This window comes from Chamaea fasciata, unplaced genomic scaffold (assembly GCF_029207755.1).
Source record: "Chamaea fasciata isolate MVZ Bird 193981 ecotype frontalis unplaced genomic scaffold, bChaFas1.0.hap1 SCAF_40, whole genome shotgun sequence".
In the NCBI taxonomy this organism is placed as follows: Eukaryota; Metazoa; Chordata; class Aves; order Passeriformes; family Sylviidae; genus Chamaea; species Chamaea fasciata.
In genome coordinates this window covers 1,654,253-1,674,890 of record NW_027094125.1, presented here as the reverse complement: position 1 = coordinate 1,674,890, position 20,638 = coordinate 1,654,253, and the positions used below count along the sequence as shown (strand labels likewise).

The window sequence follows — 20,638 nt, the reverse complement described above, 5'->3', positions numbered from 1 at the left end:
ATAGAAACAACTGGAGCCAAGCTGGATGATAATGGGAACAGTCCAGAAACTTGGATCATGCTGGAGGCAACTGGGAGTATCTGGGAAAGACTGGGATCATTCTAAGGTAACCAGAACCACACTGGGCCAATTGGATAAACTGGGAGTGTCTGTAACCATACTGGGGGGAATGGAACCACACTGGGAACCATGCTGGCACCATGCTGGGAGCAACTGGGAGTGAGTGGGATCATCCTGAGATGAACTGGGCCTATTCTAGGGACAAGTGGGATCATACTGGGAGCAACTGGGAACAACTGGAACTTTACTGGCAGCAACTGGAATCATACTGGGATCACAGTGGGAGAAGCTGAGCCCCTCCTGGATGAGATTGGGATCACATTGAGGGTGACTGGAATCATACTGCGAATGATTGGGAGTGCCTGTGAGCAGCTGGAATCATGCTGAAAGTAACTGGGTGAAACTGAGAGTGACTGGGAGCATGCTGGGTTTGACTGGAATACACTGGGAGAGACTGGGAGCCATGAGGATCATACTGGAGGGTACTGGGGTCATGCTGGCATTGACAGGGAGCAACTGTGATGTCACTGGGGGCCACTGGCATCATACTGGGAGTGACTGGCATCATACTGGGATTATAGTTGGTGTCAATGGATCCTGACTGGGGGTTACTGGGAGCCACCAGACCCATGCTGAGAGCCTACTGGGAATACCCTGAGAAGAAATGGGACCAACTGGGATGTACTGAGTGACTGGAATAAAACTGGGGGCAACTGAACCATGCTGAGGGAACTGGGAGGGCCTGGCAATGACTACAGGAATATTCAGGGCAACTGGGATAGACTGGGAGTACCTGAGACCATGCAGGTGGTGACTGGGACAAGAGTGAGAGTCACTGGGAATGTGCTGGGGGCAATTGGGGGTGTGTGTGAGTGACTGAGGCCCTGCTGGGAAAGACTGGCATCATACTGGGAGGGACTGGGACAATACTAGGGGCAACTGGGAGAACTGGGAACAGAACAGACAGTAGTAGGAGGAACTGGGAGCAACTGGGACCCTGCTGGGGGAAAATTGTATCATAATGGAGAATAATAGGGACTTACTCGGTTTATACTGGAAGCAACAGAGATCCTACAGGGAGTGAGGGGAAGTGACCAGGATCATACTGGGACTGACTGGGCTCATACTGGGAGTCCCCAGTGTAAGAGACGGTCCGAAGATCCCTCATCTGCCTCACGACCATCATCAACAACAGAGACTGAAACCCCTAAAAGGGTCTTTAAAATCTCAACACAGGAGTTCTGGCCTGGCTGAGGTGGGATGTTGGCCAAGTGCTGCCTGCAGGTGTGTTTGATGGAAATGAGCACACTGCAATGATCTCCCCCACCTGTTTGGCCAACTGCCTGTCACTTCGGAGAGGACTATAAAAACCCTGGAGATCCCCGCTCACTTTTGTGATCACCCCACTGGAGAAACTCGCGTCTATAGGTATCTTCAAAAGCCTCGAGGACTCGACCCTCCATGTTGGTAGCTATAATCCCCTTCCCCTCTTTTTCCGTCTTTCTTACTATTCTCTTTTCTCTCCCCACTATCGCATTTGTTGGCACTAAATAAAGGTGCATTTGTGATTGAGTAAACTGAGTTTGTCCCCCGCTGTGTCTTTTGCGCTCTGAGATCCCTAAAACGAACCATCACGAACCCCGCTTGTGTGAGCGGATCGTGACACCCAGGAAACTGGAACCACACGGGGGGGACAACTGGGCTCATCCTGGGAGCAGCCACTGCCGGCACCGGGAGCCCCGAACCCCTTTCCCGGCCATCCCGGCCCTCCAGCCCCAGCACCCCCCAACGGGGTCCCGGCAATCCCAGGGGTCCCCCCCTCTCGGGGTCCCCGCTTTGGGCTCCTGGGGCTCTCCTGTCTCTGGGGTCCCGCTCAGGTGGTCCCCAAAGCCCGGATCTCTGCCGGGCTCCCCAAACCCGGTGTCCCCCCGCCGGTCCTGCCGCTCCCCACGTGGCCTCGGCAGAGCTCGGAGGGCCCGGCCCGGGAAGCCCAACCCCCACCTGGGGGGACCCGCATTCCCTTGCCCCCCGCCGGGGCTCTGCCGACACTGGGACCCCCCAAAAACACCTCTCAGGGACCCCGCCGGGATATTTGGGGCGAGCTCCTTCTCTCCGGGCACCTGCGAGATGGGGCCAATGGTGTCCGGGCGAAGGAGCTGCAGATTCAGGGAGCGGGGAATGCACGTGGTGCTTCCTCTGCCTCCTCCAGGTCCTTCTGCTCCTCCTCTTCCTCCTTCTCTGTCCCTCCTCTTCCTCCTCCTCCTCCCAGCCGGGACACGATAGCCACGGGCTGGGTCACTCCAGACTGAGATCGGGGGAGCGTAAATTTGGGGGGAACAATGGGAAGGGGGTGGGAGAGGGGGCACAGGGGGATGTGGGACCCACTGAGGGTCCCCCAGTTCAGTCCAGGTGCCGGCGCAGTCCCAGGGATCCCCAGTGCAGCCCCACAGGTGCCGTGGCAGCCCCACAGATCCCCCAGCCCCGGCTCCCCGCGCTGAGCCCCGCTCTGGCTGTGCCGCTCCTGCGGCATCTGCAGCTCCCTGGTGGCCCTGTGCCGGTGCCGCTCGTTGTGCCGGCTCTGGCCATCCCAAAATCCTGGCTGGGCTCCGGCCACCATCCCCGGCAGCTGCGGCTCGGCACGGCCCCGCTGGCGGTGGCGGCACTGGAAGGGAATCCCATCCAGGGAGCCCATGGACAGGAACTGGGGGAAGCCCGGGCCGGGCTCCGACAGCGCCACGGGCAGGGAGCACAGGGAGAGAACTGGGGGGACACGGACATTTGGGGGCTGGGGGGTCATGGCTGAAGGAAAGGGGCAACGGGGAGAGCTGGGAGAGCAGGGAAGGGGCTTTGGGGCTTCCAGGGTTGAGAAAAAGGGGTGGTGGGGGGTGTATACCTGGGATGGGTGGAGTTAAGGGGGTTCCTGTACTCAGAAAAAGAAGTTCCAAGCGTCCCCGGTGTACCCATTCCCATGACAGGGCAAGGAATCCTGGGATGGCTGGGAATAGGGGTCCAGGGTGTCCTCAGTGAAACATTAATTTTGAAGAATTAACGATTTTAGTTAAACCAGATATTGCTGAAGTAAGACAGATAGACTTTCCTTTGGATAAGCAGAAGCCAGATTTAAGGAACTGATAAATCATGAGGCCTGTCAACTTATGTTTGTGTATTCTGACTAATCAATAGGCTTCAAGAAGGACAATGAATTCATAAATCAAATACCCCTGGGAAAACAGGATTCAGTTGTCACGCAACACGAAAAGGTTAAAAAGTCAAAGCGAAGAAGACTCACTTACTTCATCATTTTGAGACCCTGCCCCATAAAAAGAACCACCGACCCATTTCAAAGAACAAACCACGCATGCTTAATAGCTTTTGGCTAATTACCATACGAAGCGGGGAATGGGATGTACTAAAGTCATGAATATACATTTGTGTTTTGGGTATTCAATCCTTCTATACATGAAAAGACCCTGTGATCTTCTGTGAGCGCGCGTGTTTGGGAGCTATCCCGCACGCTGCCCGGCATCGTAATTAAACATACACTTTCTAACTTTAAACTGTTAGAGAGTCTTTTGTCCGTCATAGTTGGATATCGGCATTAGGGCGATATTCATATTTTTTTAATAATTCACTCAGTGTTGAGGAAAGGATGGGCTTGGGTGCTGGGACGGGCAGGAATAGGGGTCCGGGGGGTCTCTATGTCAAAGAAAAGGGGGCTCTGGGGGCAGGGAGAGGCGGGATGTCCGGGAAAGGGGTGCAGGGCTGTCGGTGCCGGATAAGGGGTTGCAGGGTGGAAGCCATGGCCGGGAATGGGGGTTCGGGGCGATGGCGGCGCCCAGGAATGGGGGTTTGGGGGGCCCCTCTTTGGTGCCCGCCAATGGCAGCCCGAGTGTGCAGTGACGTCACCGGTCGCCGGGCAGATCCGAAAGTGCCAGAGGGAGCGCGGGGGGAGCGCACGGCGGAATTCCCGGGAATTCCCCGGGATCCCCTCCGGGCACCCCCGGGACCCTCCTCGGCCACGCCCTGCGGGACCCCCGGGCCGGGCTGTGCTCAACTCCCGGCGCCTGCGCTCCAACTGTGCCGGGAACCCGCGGGCGTGGGCCCAAAGCGGGGGAAGCGCCGCCATCCGCGGATCCATTTTTTCCTGCGGCTGCGGCTCCCACCCCCGGCAGAGCAGGACTGGGCGCGGGGACTCCGATCCCTCATTCCCAATCTCCTTCCCTCGCTCTCTGCTGTGCTCTCCCTTTCCTTCGGGTGATCATCAATCGCAGAGCGGCTGGAGAGCCGCGTGCCCAGCCCGGGTTTCCCAGGAAAGGGAGGCCTGGGGGTGAGGTGCCCCGGGCTGGCCGGGAATGGGGCTCCGGGGCTCCCCGGGCTGACGGAAATGGGATGCGGGGGCTGGGAGAGGAGGATCCCCGGGCAAGGGGGTGCGGGGTGGTGTCAGTGCAGGATAAGGGGATGCAGAGGGTCCCAGAGCTGGGGCAGGGGATGCGGGTGGGTCCCAGTTCCCAGGAATGGGGATTCCAGGGGGTTCCGTCGGGCTCCCCAAAGCCCCTCTCAGGGGGGAGCAGGAGCTGGGTCAGGAGCTGTGGGGAGAGAAAAGGGGGTGAGCCCGGCCTGGGGGGACATGGAGGAGTCACAGGCGCTCCGAGGGGGGATACGAGCCCCGGGGACCCCCCTCACCTTCTCCCACAGCGGAGGCCGAGCCCCAGCCCCGGCAGACGAAGCCCCCGAGCCCCGGCAGCATCTTGGGGGGCGTCCGGCGGCAGCTCCGGGGGCGGGAGGGGCAGGATGCGGGAAAGGGCGGCGGCTGCCGGGAAGGGACCGGCATGGACTGGGACAGGCTGGGATGGACTGGGACACCGGCATACACTGGGATACACCAGGATACACTGGGATACACCGGGATACACCAGGCCCAGGACTGGCACCCACTGGGAGCAGGGAGCGCTGCAGGGCGGGCTCGGGGAGCGCGAGGGGATGGCGGCTCTGACCGGAGGGGAAAGGATGGAAGGGCTGGATGGCAAACTCCGGAGCTGAGGCTGAAGGGATGGAAGGGCTGGATTGGGAACTGCGGAGCTGAGGATGAAGGGATGGAAGGGCTGGACCACAAACTCCGGAGCTGAGGCTGCAGACGCGGGAGGTCCTGGCAGGCAGGGGGTGCGGGCCACAGAGCAGCCCCAAAAGACTCAGAGCAGGGCCCAAAAAGCATCAGGGGAGGGACAGGAGCGACCCCGCTCCCAGCACGGCAACAGGCCCCGGGTTAGTGAGGCAGGAGATAACCGGGCCCCAGGTCAGTGGCTGCTCCAGGAGCAGAGGCTCACCCCACACCAGAAGAAACAGGACCGAGCTGGACTTCTGCAGCAGCAGTGAGTTCTTTTCCCCAAACAGCAGCTACAGCACTCTCTTCCGAAGGCTCAGATCAGAAAATGATTGCGAGTTTCCCCTCCCTGCCCCGTCTCAAGCACCCAGCCATCAGTGCCTCTTAGCAACACAATGGGAAAAAATTCCACCGGTAAGGAGTAAAGAAAAGAAAAGGAAAAAAAAAAACTACACTCAACCCCCAACACTGAGGTGATACTGGGGGTGACTGGAACCATGCTGGGATGGGAACACCTGGGAACACCTAGGACCATGCTGGGATCATACCGGGATCATGCTGAGTGTAACTGAAAGTGACTGGGATCACACTGGGGGTGACTGGGAGGCAGAGAGCCCATGCTGGGAGTGACCTGGGCCTTCCCTGGGGTGGAACTGGGGGAACTGGCCCAGCTGGGGCTCAGGGTTGTTCTGCCCCAGGGCTGCCACCCGCGGCCCCACAGAGCCGAGGGACAGGGCACAGCTGAGGGACAGGGGACAGCTGAGGGACAGGGCAGAACTGAGGGACAGAGGACAGCCAGGGAACATGGCCTGGCCCAGGGACACTGAGCTCCAGCACTCTGCGCTGTTGTGCCCGGGCTGTTGCCCTTGGGCTCCCAGCACAGGCCAGGGGGGGACAATCCCCTCCAGAAACTGTTGTTTGCTTTAAGCTTTGCTCTGGAACATTCCCAAGGAGCCACCTGCAGTGGCTGGAGCCCGGCCGGGTGCCCGGGGCCACCAAAGCCGCTCGGGCAGTGCCCTCCTGCCCCGGGCAGGGCAGAGAACAGCCAAGGAAAGGCTCGTGCTGGGCTCAGGGCAGGGACAGGGCACTCCCCTGGCGCTGCCACGGGCACAACAGAGCCGGCCTGGGGAAAGGATTGGCATTCATGGCCCATGGAATCCCAGCAGGGATTGCTTCTCATCTCACTGCTGTTATCGCATTGGTCAGCGATTCAAATCATTTGCCCATGGAATTCCCATGGCAGTGGGCTGGAGAGGAGATCCATCCATGGAATTGTCACCTGACTGTGATGAGAGTGGGGTCATGCCATGGAAATTCCATGGGAATTCCTGCATTCCCAAGTCTCCCCATTTCTGAATCCTACATTCCCACAGGAATTCCCCTTCCCCTCTCACACCCACCCTTGTTCTCCAGAGCCTCCCAACCATATCTGATGTATTTTGGGAGCTCTTCAATAATGGTGTGTCCCAGGTAACGCATCATCTGCTCCACCATGATCCCTTTGGATTCCCAGCACCTCTGGGGGATCCAGGTGGCACCTTGGGACACCGCAAAGCTCCTGGATCCCAGCTGGAAGGAGATGAAATCTGTCATAGCCGTACCTGTGGGATCCAGGGATGCTCCATTGGTCAGGAGGTCACAGCTGGAAACCACCTGCACCGTGTGGAGACCTGGGAATGAGGAGAGAACGGAGCAATGGAGTTGTGTCCCAGCCCCACAGAGCCCCTTGGAGCTCCCTGGATTCCCATTCCAGCCCCAGAGATCCACCCCCATCCCCAGAGATCCCATCCCAGCCCCTCAGAGTCCTCCATTCCCACAGATCCCAGCCCAGCCCCCGGCTCCCCCCACTCCCCCGCTCTGGTTGTACCGGCCCTGTCTCCAGGTCACCGTCGGCCACGAGCCGGTTCCTCTCCTTGAGCTGGGCCTGGCTATCCCAATGTCCTGGGTCTGGCTATCCCAGTATCCCAGCTCTGGCTATCCCAGTGTCCTGGGTCTGCCTATCCCAATATCTCAGCTCTGTCTATCCCAATCTCCCAGCTCTGGCTATCCCAGTATCCCAGCTCTGGTTATCCCAATATCTCAGCTCTGTCTATCCCAATCTCCCAGCTCTGGCTATCCCAGTATCCCAGCTCTGCCTATCCCAATATCCAGCTCTGCCTATCCCAATATCCCAGCTCAGCTCCCGCTGCCATCCCTGGTGTCTGCGGCTCCATCCGGCCCCGCTCGCTGTCCCAGCGCTCGCAGGGGTCCCGTCCACATCCCCACAATCCAGGACTGGGGGATCCCCAGGCCGGGCTCCGACAGCGCCACTTCCAGGTACTGCAGGGAGTGGAGAAGCGGGGAGACATGGAGATTTGGGGGAGCTGGGGGGCAGAAAGTGGGAGTTTGGGGATCCAGGGGAGTCAAGAGGCCAAGGAAAGGGGGGACTTGAAGAGCTGGGACAGCTGAAGTAGCTTCAGGGGCTCAGAGTCAAGGAAAGGGGGTGCAGGGAGTGGGAGAGGTGGGATGGGGTGTCCAGGGAATCTTGTGCCCAGCAATGGGGGTGCCAGGGCTCCTCAGTGTGAGGAAAGGAGGGGCTGGGAAATGCAGGAATGGGGGCCCAGGGCGCCCAGGGTCAGGGAAAAGGGCGGCTCTGGGGGCTGGGAGAGGTGGGGTGGCTGGGAAAAGGTTGTGTTGGTGCCGGATCAGGGGGTGCAGGGGGGTCTCAGGGCCGGGCAAAGGGGTAAAAGGGCACCTCGGTTCTCAGGAATGGGGGCGCAGGGGGGTCTCAGAGTCAGGGAAATGAGGGGACATGGACTTGGAGAAGAAGAAGGGAGTTCCAGGGGATCTCTGGTTTTGAAGAAAGGTGGGGCTGGGGGCTGGGAAAGGCAGGAATGGAGGTCCAAGGCATTCCAGGGCATCCCAGGTCAAGCATACAGGAAGTCCGGAGACTGGGAGTCATGGGATGGCCGGGAAAAGGGGAGCAGGGGATCCTGGTATTCAGAAATGGGGGATTCAGGGGGGACCCTGTGCAGGACAAGGGGAGCAGGGGGGTTCTGGTGCCGGGAATGGCGGTTCAGGGTCCCGGGGCCGGGGGTCCCACTCCCCCTCCCCCCGCAGGAGCGCCCCCAGCCCCAGCGCTGGAGCCATCGCGCTGCTCCTACTCACTCCCAGTATGATCCCAGTAGGATCCCAGCACAGCCCAGTCACTCCCACTCCTGGCATTCTCCCCGACAACACAGGGATCCGGGGGGGGGGGGTGGATTCGTGGTGGCCGACGGCGGCGCTGCCCAGGTCACCAAGAGGCGCCGGGAACATGAGATGGAATCTGAGGAATTCACAAATTCCCTGGGGCACACCTGCCTGGAATGTCTCCGGAAATGTGTCAGATATGGGCAGGAGGCACTGGGGCCCAAAGGGGGGGAGGGAAGAATTCCCATAGGAATGCGGGATTGAGAAATGTGGGATTTGGGATGGCAAAATTTGGGAACATGGGAATTCCCATGGGACCTCCAATGATGGACCCCACTGCTGTCCCATTCCCATGGGAATTCTGTAGATGGATGTCCCTGCCATCCCATTCCCATGGGGAATTCCACGGGCAGATCTCATCCCCATCCCACTGCCATGGAAGCTCCTATCCGGTTTCCCCCCAAACCCATCCTGGGGGTGGCCCTGTTCTTTGCCCTCCCCACCCCCACAAGACTCCTGGGGGTCCGCCCATGACCCACCCAGCCCCCCCAAGCTCCTCCTGGGTCCCCCCTCATCCCCCCCCGGGGATTCCTGGGAGTCCCCCCGTGTCCCCTCCCCCAGGACTTTGGGGGTCCCCCCGACCTGTCCGTGCCCCTCCCCCATTCCTGCCCCCCTGTGATGGTGGGGGGTGGGGGCTGAGTGCTGGTGCCCCCCTGCCTGCAGCAGATCCAGCGCTGAGGGGAGTTCAGGGGGTCCCTGAGCATTTGGGGTCCCCGGGGATTTGGGGGTGACCCCTCGGGCCCCCCGGATGTCCCTGAACACGCTGACGCTGCCCGTGCACAGTGAGAAGGTTCAGATCCGGCACGGGGTCCCAGCTCTGTCACCGGCATCGCCCAGGGAACCCCAAAACCTCCCAGGATACTCCAAACCCTCTCAGGACACCCCAACCACCCTGCAGTCCAAAAAACATGGCTGTGACACTCTAAAAGCTCCCCAAAACCAAAAAAACCCATACAGATCCCCCCCAAACCCTCTCAGAACATCAAAATTCCCACAGGACCTCCCAACACCCCAAGACCCCCTTGAGAAGGTTTATACCTGGCACGGGGTCCCCATCCTTCTCACCGGCAGGTTCCCCAAAACAGCCTTTGGGTTCCCCCTGGGATCGCCTAATCCCCCCTTCGGGACCCCTGTGAACCCCCTCCGGAACCCCCAAAGATCCACCATGACCCCATAAACCCCTGGGATCCACAGAACCCCCCCACCCCAGGAACCGCCACACGTTTACACCCAGCACGGGGTCCCCATCGCCATCATCGGCATCACCCAGACCCCCAAACCCTTCCGAGATCCCCAAATCCCCCCCGGTACCCCCAAACCCCCCCCCCCCCCCCCCCAGGGCTCCGCTGCCGGAACCAACGGGCGTGGTGTTGCCCTTTTCAGGGGAGTTATCCTGGGAACCGACAACAGCGGCGGCTCCTAAAGCGGCGATGGTAGAGAGAATCCCAAAAATCCACCCTGGGGGGCAAAACATCCCCCACAGGGGCTTGGAATGGGGGCGCCCTTAAAAATGTCACTGGAAGGGGTCATGATCAACCCTTTAAAGGGGCTTGTGGGGCTACGGTCCCACAAACACCCTAAAATGGGCAGGAAAAAACACCCCTGTAGTGGTGGGATCCCACCTGGATGCCCCATGGACGGCTGGAGCCATCGCGCTGCTCCTGCGCGCGTCCAGTAGGATCCCAGTAGGATCCCAGTATGATCCCAGTACAGCCCAGTCACTCCCACTCCTGGCATCCCGCCCCCCACCCCCCACCCCTCTCTGCGTTCCGACCTTTCCCGGCTCCATCCCCGCTCGTCCCGCGTCCCGCGGACTGCGAGGGGTCCGGGAACGGGGGAGGAGGCGGAGGGAGGGAGGAAGAGGCGGAGCGGCAGCGGGAAGCGGGAGGAAGAAGAGCAGAGGAGGGACCGGGCGGCTGCAGCGCTCCCTGAACCCGCAGCCCCCCGGGACCATCGGCCCCATCCCGCAGGTGCGCTGGGAGCGGGGACCTCGCCCCAAATATCCCGGGGGGGTCCCCGGGAGGTTTTTTTGGGGGGTCCCGGTGTCGGCAGAGCCCCGGCGGGGGGGTGAGGGAATGCGGGTCCCCCCAGGTGGGGGTTGGGCTTCCCGGGCCGGGCCCTCCGAGCTCTGCCGGGGCCACGTGGGGAGCGGCGGGACCGGCGGGGGGACACCGGGTTTGGGGAGCCCGGCAGAGATCCGGGCTTTGGGGACCCCCTGAGCGGGACCCCAGAGACAGGAGAGCCCCAGGAGCCCAAAGCGGGGACCCCGAGAAGGGGGGACCCCTGGGATTGCCGGGACCCCGTTGGGGGGTGCTGGGGCTGGAGGGGCGGGATGGCCGGGAAAGGGGTTCGGGGCTCCCGGTGCCAGCAGTGGCTGCTCCCAGGATGAGCCCAGTTGTCCCCCCCGTGTGGCTCCAGTTACCTGGGCACTCCCAGTATGAGCCCAGTCATTCCCAGTATCGAATTATTAAAAAAATATGAATATCACCCTAACGCCGATATCCAACTATGACGGACAAAAGACTCTCTAACAGTTTAAAGTTAGAAAGTGTATGTTTAATTACGATGCCGGGCAGCGTGCAGGATAGCTCCCAAACACGCACGCTCACAGAAGATCACAGGGTCTTTTTATGTACAGAAGTATTGAATACCCAAAACACAAATGTGTATTCATGACTTTAGTACATCCCATTCCCCGCCTCGTATGGTAATTAGCCAAAAGCTATTAAGCATGCGTGGTTTGTTCTTTGAAATGGGTCGGTGGTTCTTTTTATGGGGCAGGGTCTCAAAATGATGAAGTAAGTGAGTCTTCTTCGCTTTGACTTTTTAACCTTTTAGTGTTGTGTGACAACTGAATCCTGTTTTCCCAGGGGTATTTGATTTATGAATTCATTGTCCTGCTTGAAGCCTATTGATTAGTCAGAATACACAAACATAAGTTGACAGGCCTCATGATTTATCAGTTCCTTAAATCTGGCTTCTGCTTATCAAAAGGGAAGTCTATCTGTCTTACTTCAGCAATATCTGGTTTAACTAAAATCTTTAATTCTTCCAAATTAATGTTTCAGTATGATCCTGGTCACTTCTCCTCACTCCCTGTAGGATCCCAGTACGAGCCCAGTCAATCCCAGTTATTCCCCATTATGATACAATTTTCCCCCAGCAGGGTCCCAGTTGCTCCCAGTTCTTCCTACTGGTGTGTTCCCAGTTCTCCCAGTTGCCCCTAGTATTGTCCCAGTCCCTCCCAGTATGATGCCAGTCTTTCCCAGCAGGGCCTCAGTCACTCACACACACCCCCAGTTGCCCCCAGCACATTCCCAGTGACTCTCACTCTTGTCCCAGTCACCACCTGCGTGGTCTCAGGTACTCCCAGTCTATCCCAGTTGCCCTGAATATTCTTGTAGTCATTGCCAGGCCCTCCCAGTTCCCTCAGCATGGTTCAGTTGCCCCCAGTTTTATTCCAGTCACTCAGTACATCCCAGTTGGTCGCAGTTCTTCTCAGGGTATTCCCAGTAGGCTCTCAGCATGGGTCTGGTGGCTCCCAGTAACCCCCAGTCAGGATCCATTGACACCAACTATAATCCCAGTATGATGCCAGTCACTCCCAGTATGATGCCAGTGGCCCCCAGTGACATCACAGTTGCTCCCTGTCAATGCCAGCATGACCCCAGTACCCTCCAGTATGATCCTCATGGCTCCCAGTCTCTCCCAGTGTATTCCAGTCAAACCCAGCATGCTCCCAGTCACTCTCAGTTTCACCCAGTTACTTTCAGCATGATTCCAGCTGCTCACAGGCACTCCCAATCATTCGCAGTATGATTCCAGTCACCCTCAATGTGATCCCAATCTCATCCAGGAGGGACTCAGCTTCTCCCACTGTGATCCCAGTATGATTCCAGTTGCTGCCAGTAAAGTTCCAGTTGTTCCCAGTTGCTCCCAGTATGATCCCACTTGTCCCTAGAATAGGCCCAGTTCATCTCAGGATGATCCCACTCACTCCCAGTTGCTCCCAGCATGGTGCCAGCATGGTTCCCAGTGTGGTTCCATTCCCCCCAGTATGGTTACAGACACTCCCAGTTTATCCAATTGGCCCAGTGTGGTTCTGGTTACCTTAGAATGATCCCAGTCTTTCCCAGTTGCCTCCAGCATGATCCAAGTTTCTGGCAGTTTCCCAAAGTGTGGTCCCGGTTTCTCCCAGTATTATTCTCGTTACTCCAGTTGTGGTCCAGTCCCCTCAGCATGGTTCCAGTACCTTCAGGTTGATGCCAGTTGCTCCCAGTATGTCCACATTTTATCTCAACATGGGCCCAGTAGATCCCAGTAACCCCCAGTCAGGATTCATTCACACATGCTGTAATTCCAGTGGCTCCAAGGATGATCGCAGCTGCACCCAGTTACCTCCGGTATGGTTCCAGTCACCCCCAGTATGACCCCAGTCACTCCCAGATACTCCCAGTATGATTTCCAGTCATGCCGAGAGTGACTCCCTATCTCTCCCAGTGTGGGCCCAGTTGCTCCCAGTCACCTCCAGCAAGGTTCCAGTCACAGCCAGCACCTTTCCTGTCACTCCCAATCTGGTTCCAGTAGGATCCCAGTACGACCCCAGCATGGGCACAGCTGTTCTCATTATCATCCAGCCTGGTTCCAGTTTTTTCCATTTACACCCACTGTGGTTTCAGTCTCTCCCAGTGTATCCCAGTTGCTCCCAGCACATTCTCAGTCACTCCCAGTTGTGCTCAGTTGCTCTAGCCTCATCTCAGTTGCTCACAGCCCCTCCCAGTCACCCTCAGTGCAATCCCAGTTGCTGCCACTGTGATCCCAGTATGATCTCAGTTGCCCCAAGCATGGTTCCAGTTTCTCCCTGTTCTTCCAAGAGTGATCCCAGTTGCACCCAGTTACCCCTAGTAGAGTCCCAGTCACTCCATAGATGATCCCAGACGCTCCCAGTCATGCCCAGTTGCCTCACTGTAGACCCACTCACTCCCACTTGCTCCCACTTGCCCCCAGCATGGTCCCAGTTCTCCCCAGCATGATTCCAGCTGTTCCCAGTGTGGTTTCAGTGCCCCCATTACGGTCACAGCCATTTCCAGTATAGCCCAGTTGCCCTCAGCATGCTTGTAGTCATTCCCAGTCAGTCCCAGTTGCCCCTGTAAGTTTCCAGTTACCCCAGTACAAACCAGTCACTCCCAGTGATGTCACTGCTGGGATCCCCCAGCCCTCTCTGCGTTCCCCCCATTGTGAGTCTCCTGAGAGGAGCCCCAAGGGCTGTAGTCCCCACCCAGGGTCCCCAGAAAGCCTGGAGGAGCAGAGCCCTGTGCCCCCCAGGAGCCCAAAGTGGGGAGCCCAGAGAGGGGGGGCGCCGCCATTGGCAGGACCCTCAACAGCCTGGAGAGGGGCAGGGGGGACTCCTTGGACCCCCTGCACCCCAAAGCAGAGAATAAGGGGAGAAGGGACCCCAGGACCCAACATCCTCCAACATTCCTTAAGCGGGGAGGTGGAAAAGGGGGGAACTCTTCAGATTCCTGGGACTCTCAGCAGCCTGGGGATGGCAGGGACCAAGTAGAGCGGGGACCCCCAGTACAAGGGTGACCCCAGGCAGCTGGGATGGGGGGAACCCCCAAACACCCAAGGGGAGAGAGCAGAGACAGGGAACTCCTGGGAGGCGTTTTCAGGGCTGAATCTTGGTGTTTGAGAGGTTTTTCTGGACCCTCGATGCCCAATGACCTCTAGAGATGGACTTGGGCAGGGCAACTTTCAAACTCAATGTACTCATCCCTTGTTTTCACCCCAAACCAGGACTTCCAAAACCTTGGCCAGGTGGAGGAGGAGGCTGCGAGGAAGAGGAAGATGCCCCGGGACAGCCAGGCAGGTGAGGAGGAAGTCAGTGCCCCTTTCCCCCTCTCTCCTGCTTCATCTCCCAGCCCAGCATGGCCCCCGGCTGCAGGACAACCCTGCTGCCAACGCCGTCCTGCTGGGGATGAACTGAGGGGATCTCCTTCATCTTCCCTCTGGCACGGAGACAAATCCCATCCTCTCCTTGTCCTTTCTTCCCCAGAACAGGAGTTGAGGATGGAGACCAGGGAGGACAAATGCCCACAGCAGAACCTCGTAGAAGAGGCCATTTTGAGCAACTCTACGGTTTTCAAGGGGGAGGAAAAGCCCCAGAGATCCCAGAGGAGGAGGGGCTCCAAACCCATCCCAGGGTGCTCTGAGGAGGAAAGATCCACCCTGAGCCAGGAAGGTGGCCAGAGCTTCAGCCAGGGCTCTGAGCTGGTGGTCCATGGGCAGGTTCATGATGGGGAGAAGCCCCACAAGTGCTTGGAGTGTGGGAAGGGCTTCAGCCAGAGATCTCACCTGAGTAGCCACCAGCGGATCCACACTGGGGAGAGGCCCTATGAGTGTCCCCAGTGCGGGAAGAGGTTTCAGACCAGCTCCTATCTCCTCAAGCACCAGCGGATTCATTCAGAGGAGAGGCCCTTCCGCTGCCCCGACTGCCGGGAGGGCTTCAAGTGGAATTCCACCCTCATCACCCACCGGCGCATCCACACTGGGGAGAGGCCCTACGAGTGTGAGAAATGTGGGAAGAGCTTCAGCCAGAGCTCCAACTTGATCAGCCACCAGAACATCCACGCTGAGGAAAGGCCATACAAGTGTGGGGAATGTGGGAAGGGCTTCAACCAGAGGTCCCACCTGATCATCCACCAAATGATCCACACTGGGGAGAGGCCCTATCAGTGTTCTGAGTGTGGGAAGAGATTTCACACCAGCTCCAATCTCCTCATGCACCAGCGGATTCACACAGAGGAGAGGCCCTTCCGCTGCCCCGACTGTGGGAAGGGCTTCAAGCAAAACTCCAGCTTGGTAGTCCACCAGCGCATCCACACTGGGGAGAGGCCCTATGAGTGTCCCCAGTGTGGGAAGAGCTTCAGCCACACCTCTAATTTGACCCGACACCAACGGAGCCACCGGTAAGTGAGGACCTTGGGAATGCCTTGACTGTGGAAAGAGTTTCCTGCACTGCTCCAACTCCATCCCCCATTGAGGGCCCTAATTAGGCAGAGCCCTGGTGTTCCACATTCCCAGTTTTCTGCACTGGGGAGACACTGGGCTGGTGGTCCTTTTGTTTGGTGGTCCTAACAATCTTTTGATTCATTTTCATCCCTTTAAAACAACCCAAACTCAGGTAAAATCAACCAATTCATCACAGGCATCTAAAGCATCACTTTTTAGTCTTTTGGGGGAATCTGGGAATCAGGGAGATACTTGGGAGGGTATGGGGGGTTTAAGGTGTTTGTTGTAGTTGTCTCCATTTCTTGGCACTCCAAAAGACATGGGGGATTGTGTTGTGGTGTGTTTTGTTCTTTTGGTTTGTTCTGTTACTTCCCTGGGTTGTTGGTTTTCTCCTAGTTTGTCCCCACCTAGCCAGTTGTCAATCCTTCCCCCACCTGCCCCTTCCTTCCAGACTGTTCCCTGTCAATCCCCTGACCCTCAAAGCCTCATGGGCTCAGGTGACCCACGCTCCTCCCCTTGTTTTCCCTCTTGGTTTGTCAAATGTAAACCCCACCGTTCACTCCTCCCCTACTCTCTTACCCTTGGCTAAAGATTTGAACCCTCCCCTGAAACCTCCCCCGTTTTAAACGAGCTGGCACACAGCTGCCCCTGTCTTCAGTTCCTGGGCCCTCCACTGGAATAAAACCCTTTGGAACCCAGCCCGGAGCTCTCCCTCTCGTCCTTGTCTCCACCGTGTGCCTGGTAACAGCCCAAGTGCCGTAGAGCATCATCTCCAAGCCGCTCCTTAGGTCATCCTGCTTCTGGGGAGTGTCCCACTCCCGGCGTGGTGCCATGGAAGGGCCAGCCGGCTCTGGCACTGCGTCAGGATTGATCTCTCAGCTCAAAACCACTCACTGCCACTGAATACTACTCAGTCTCAGCCCAAAAGTACTTGATTCCACAGGCCCTCAGGGTGGAATGGGGTTGGAAGGAGTTTGGGTGAAGTGTGCTGCAAATCTGGAGGGGTGAGATGGGCATTGGGTGGAGCAGGATGGATGGGATGGGGTTTGGGAGGGGTGGGATGGGGGAAACCAGGCTTGAGAAGGGGGTCTTGATGTCCAGCAGGGGTGGGATGTGTTGTGGTGGGGATTGGGAGGGTGTGGTGAAGTCTGGAATGAGACAGCATAAGGTTGGGGATGATGAAGAAAGGAGTAACCCGTTTCTGAGTGAGTTTTTGGGTATTCTGCATTCTTGTAAGAATTTTGGTGCATCCCACGTTTCTGAGGTGGTTTTGGGGCACTCCCCAGCTCTTGGGGGGTTTCCTGAGAGCAGCTCCATGCAGCCCCATTGCCAGGGGTGGGTGCCTTGGGCACCAGCTCAGAGCTGCAGCCAGAGTCCGTTGCTTCGGTGCTGGAGAGCAGAGAAATGATGAATGGCCCCAGACATCTCCAGGGTGTGTTTGGGGGGCATGGGCAAGTTCTGCATAAGTGGGGCGCTCACTGCCCCTGCCCCAGACACTGCAACTTCTGCTCCAGCCCCAAAGTGGCTGCCAAGGCCCTGGCATCCCAAAAACGCCACCTGTGAGAGGGACCAGAGCAGGTGAGGCTGTGACACGGCTGTGACACTGACACATCCCATGGCCCGGAACTCCCAGCAGCTGAGATGGTGCTGGATCAACAGTCCTGACTGTGGATCTCTCTCTCTTCTCCTGACTTCCTGTTCTCAGAGTCTGGATAACTTGGAGTGGTAGGGTTTAGGGTTTTCTGAGTCAGTGCTTGGTGAAGTGCCTTATCATAATTCCAGGTTTAAGATAAGTTATAAGGTAAGGTAAATACTATTCTTCTGTAAATGGCTAAGTCATAGGTTATAAGTTCGGAGAAATACTGTCAAGTGCTGTTCTTCTGTTAAATTGTGAACTTTTAGGTGTAAGTGAAGGTTAAGATAGAAGTTAAGTCCTGTTAAGTTTGAGCTCTGTTCAGTTTTTAGGCCGTGTTCCTTTTATCCGTGCCCTCACTGTCCTCTTGTCACACACACAAAGGGACAGTTCTGGGTTTGTTTCTAGTTTGATGGCCTGGATTTTGTTTGGTTGTATTTTTTTCTTTGCTTTCTTATTGTGCCTCAAGTGTCCAGTCAGGGATAGAATGACTCTTTTCAAGAAACTTTGTCATGCCTCTGCAGCTGTTCTCCTAACCGGTGATTTTTGTCAAATATGCTAATCTGCTAAATTTGTAAAACTGTATTCTCCCTGGGGGGTGGGTGGTGATGGCTGTTTTGTGGACATTTCCCATATCTGCTTTTTGGAGGTGTCCAATAAAGATCAGCCTTTCTATTACCTCCTCTATAATATTGTCTCCAAAGGGTGTTACTTTATTTCTAGGTTCTGTAAGGCATCAACGCAGCGGGGCCTCCTGGCACCCAGGAGACCACTGTGACACAATGACATCTTGGGGAGCCAAGTGTCAGCTGCAAACACAGCGGGGCCTCATGGAAGCCAGGGGCCACTTGGACAGTGCCAGGGCACGTGGAACTCAGTGTCCACTGTGACACAGCACAGCCCCATGGAACTCAGCAGACCACTGTGACAACATGGAATCTCACGGATGCAAGGCTCTGCTTGGGCAAAGTGGGGCCTCCTGGTACACAAAGCCTTTTCCATGTGCCACCTTCACTTGGCTGTGGTGTCCTTGTTTGTCAGCAGTGGTTTATTTGCCCACCTGAACCCCCCTCCATCTCTTCCCCATCACTGGATCTGGCCCTCAGTTCTGAACTCAGTGGTGCCTCCAGCATTGAAGCCCCTCATCTCCAGTCTGAGGAATTAGGAACTCCTGGAGTCCATGAGGAAACTGCTGACTGGATTTCAGAAGCCATAAACTGCCTCTTTTCTTCTGCAGAACCTTCTGAATGTAACTTTTTTCAATCTCAGCCTTTTTGTCCTTTTTTTTTCATTGTTGCATTTTCCTAATATATTCTTACTGTATGTTTTCCTCAAACAAATATCATTACTCACAGTATTTCCACATGAATATCTGCCATTATTCAGTATCTCAATGACTTTCAAAAGCTTTGTTCCTTGTGTATCTGAATAAAATAATGATTTTTTGCAGATGTGAAAGAAAGAGGCTCCCAGCAGAGCCAGCACAGCCAGGGACAATGGCCCTGGCTCTTTCCACATCTGCTCCTCCCAGCTCCACACTCCCCTTCGCAGAGCCCTTCTGTGGGTGCAAGGCTGGGCTGCTGTGGCAGTTTGGTCATTGTCCTGCTGCGTGTCCGTGCTGTGACCACCCTCCACAGTAAGGGCCTCAAAAGGCAAAGGCCACATGTGGAAGCACAGAAATAACAAATGAGATCAATTCTCTCCTTCCCATCAGCAGACAATGTCCAGCCAGCTCCTGGCAGGAAAGGAGCGAGTTCATGCACTTTGTACTTGGTATGAGAAATGTCTCAGTAAAAGACATCCGCAGCCCTCACCACCACCCCCATCCCCCTTCTTTTCCCTCAGTTTATTGCTGACCATGACCTCACAAGGAATGGGACATCCCTGGGGTCAGTCCAGCCCAGCTGTCCCCTCCCTGTGCCCTCAGGAACACTTTCCCACCCCCAGCCCATTGGTTGTGGGGGTTGCAGAGGCGCCCTGGGCAGAGGTCAGGGCAGGGCTGGCAATGTCAGGGCAGAGCCAGGGGGGCAGAGAGATGGGAGTGTGCAGCCTGCAGGGACACAGCGGCAGCTGGGGGACAGCGCAGGACAAGCTGTGCCGGACATGGCCAAGGGCCCTGGCAAGGCTGGCAGTGCCCAGGAGAAGCCAAGTCCTGGTGTCCTGGGGCACAGCAGCCTCTGTGCCACCAAGGGCTGTGAGCAGACACCTTGTCCTGAGGCCCTGGGGCCTCCTGGCACAGCCCCAGCAAGGCTGGGCACTGTCAGCCCCTTGTCCTGCCCTCAGCATCCCCCTCCCATCCCAGTGGCCTCAAGGATCTGCTGGAAGGAGTCCCTGGGGAGCCTTGGTCAGGAATGGCCCCGGGGGGCTCCTTAATGCTCCCAGGGACTGCAGGTTCTTCAAAGGACCTTGGGTTTTGGCTTTTGCCTTGGAGTCTCTGAGAGGTCTCTGCAATCATGGCCTCCAATTATCTGCTTTAATTAGTCCCTTGAGAGGCTTTGTCAGTAATGACACTCAGTGGGGCTCAATAATGCTTCAAGGCACTTGAGTTATTTTAAGGCACTTTGTGTTTCCCTTTTAAAACTGACTCTAGGGGAGGTTTGGCAATCACACCCTCCAATTATCTGCTTTAACTAGTCCCCTGGGATTCTTAGTCAGTAAAAACATTTGGGCTCATTGGTACTTCAGGGTACTCAAAGTTCATTAGGAACTACTTTTTGACATAGTCTGGATGCTGTGGGTGATAATTTGCCTCCAATTATCTGCTTTAATTAGTTCCTTGAGATTCTTAGCCAGTGACAATACTCAGGCTCATTAATCCTTCAAGGTAGTCAGGTTAATTGAAGTACTTATTTGTGCCACTGAGTCTCTTAGAGGTTTGTTCAATCTTGGCCTCCTATTATCTGCTTTAATGAGTCAATTTAGAGCTTTGCATTGACACTCAGTGGGGCTCATTAATGCTTTGAGATACTCAAGGTGTTTAAGGTACTTTGTATTTTCCTTCCCACACTGAGTCTCTGAGAGGCTTTTGTGCAATCCTGGCCTCCAATTCTCTCCTCCAAGGACTCCATGAGGAGCCTGTTTTGGACATGGACCTCAGTGGGACCCATTAATGCTTCCAGGCACTTTGGGTTTTTATTCCGACTTTGACTCCTGGAAAGGTTTGTGCAATCTCCTCTCAGGCCCTGAGGTTCCAGGGCTCAGCACCAAATGCACCACGGGGCTCATGAGGATCAAGCAACTCCTGACAAACCATGGCTGTGCCTTGATTTCCCTCTGCTCTAGTGCAGTTCTTTAGGAAGTCTTTTTTTCCTGGAGTAATGGAGAAATCTTTCAAAGAGCTTCAAATAAACCCACATTCCTATTTTCAAGGGTGTATTTGTTTTGTTTAGAGAAGAAGTGATTGCGGCATTAAGTGGCTGAAATTAACCCAGGGACTCTCCTAAGGAGGTCTGGCCTGCTCAGTGAAGCTGTGCCTTGAGGTCTGACCCAGTATGGACAACCTTGCTCCACATTCCACAAGCCCATCCTGTCTCTCCTCTCTCACCTGGGACCTGCTTTGCTTGGAGAACTGGCTGCACTCAGGCAAAGAGGGGTTTTCTTCC

General features: G+C 56.6%; 1 long non-coding RNA gene and 1 pseudogene across 1 annotated transcript; both read right to left on the bottom strand.

Moving 5' to 3' along the window:
• Nucleotides 1–20,638, bottom strand: part of LOC136303661 (uncharacterized) — a 372,218-nt pseudogene that overhangs the window by 287,208 nt on the left and 64,372 nt on the right.
• LOC136303691 (uncharacterized) lies at nt 2,971–6,914 on the bottom strand. Its single transcript, XR_010724279.1, has 3 exons — nt 6,763–6,914; nt 5,385–5,544; nt 2,971–4,646 (listed from the first exon to the last, which is right to left on the bottom strand). It is a non-coding gene; the product is annotated as an uncharacterized lncRNA (long non-coding RNA).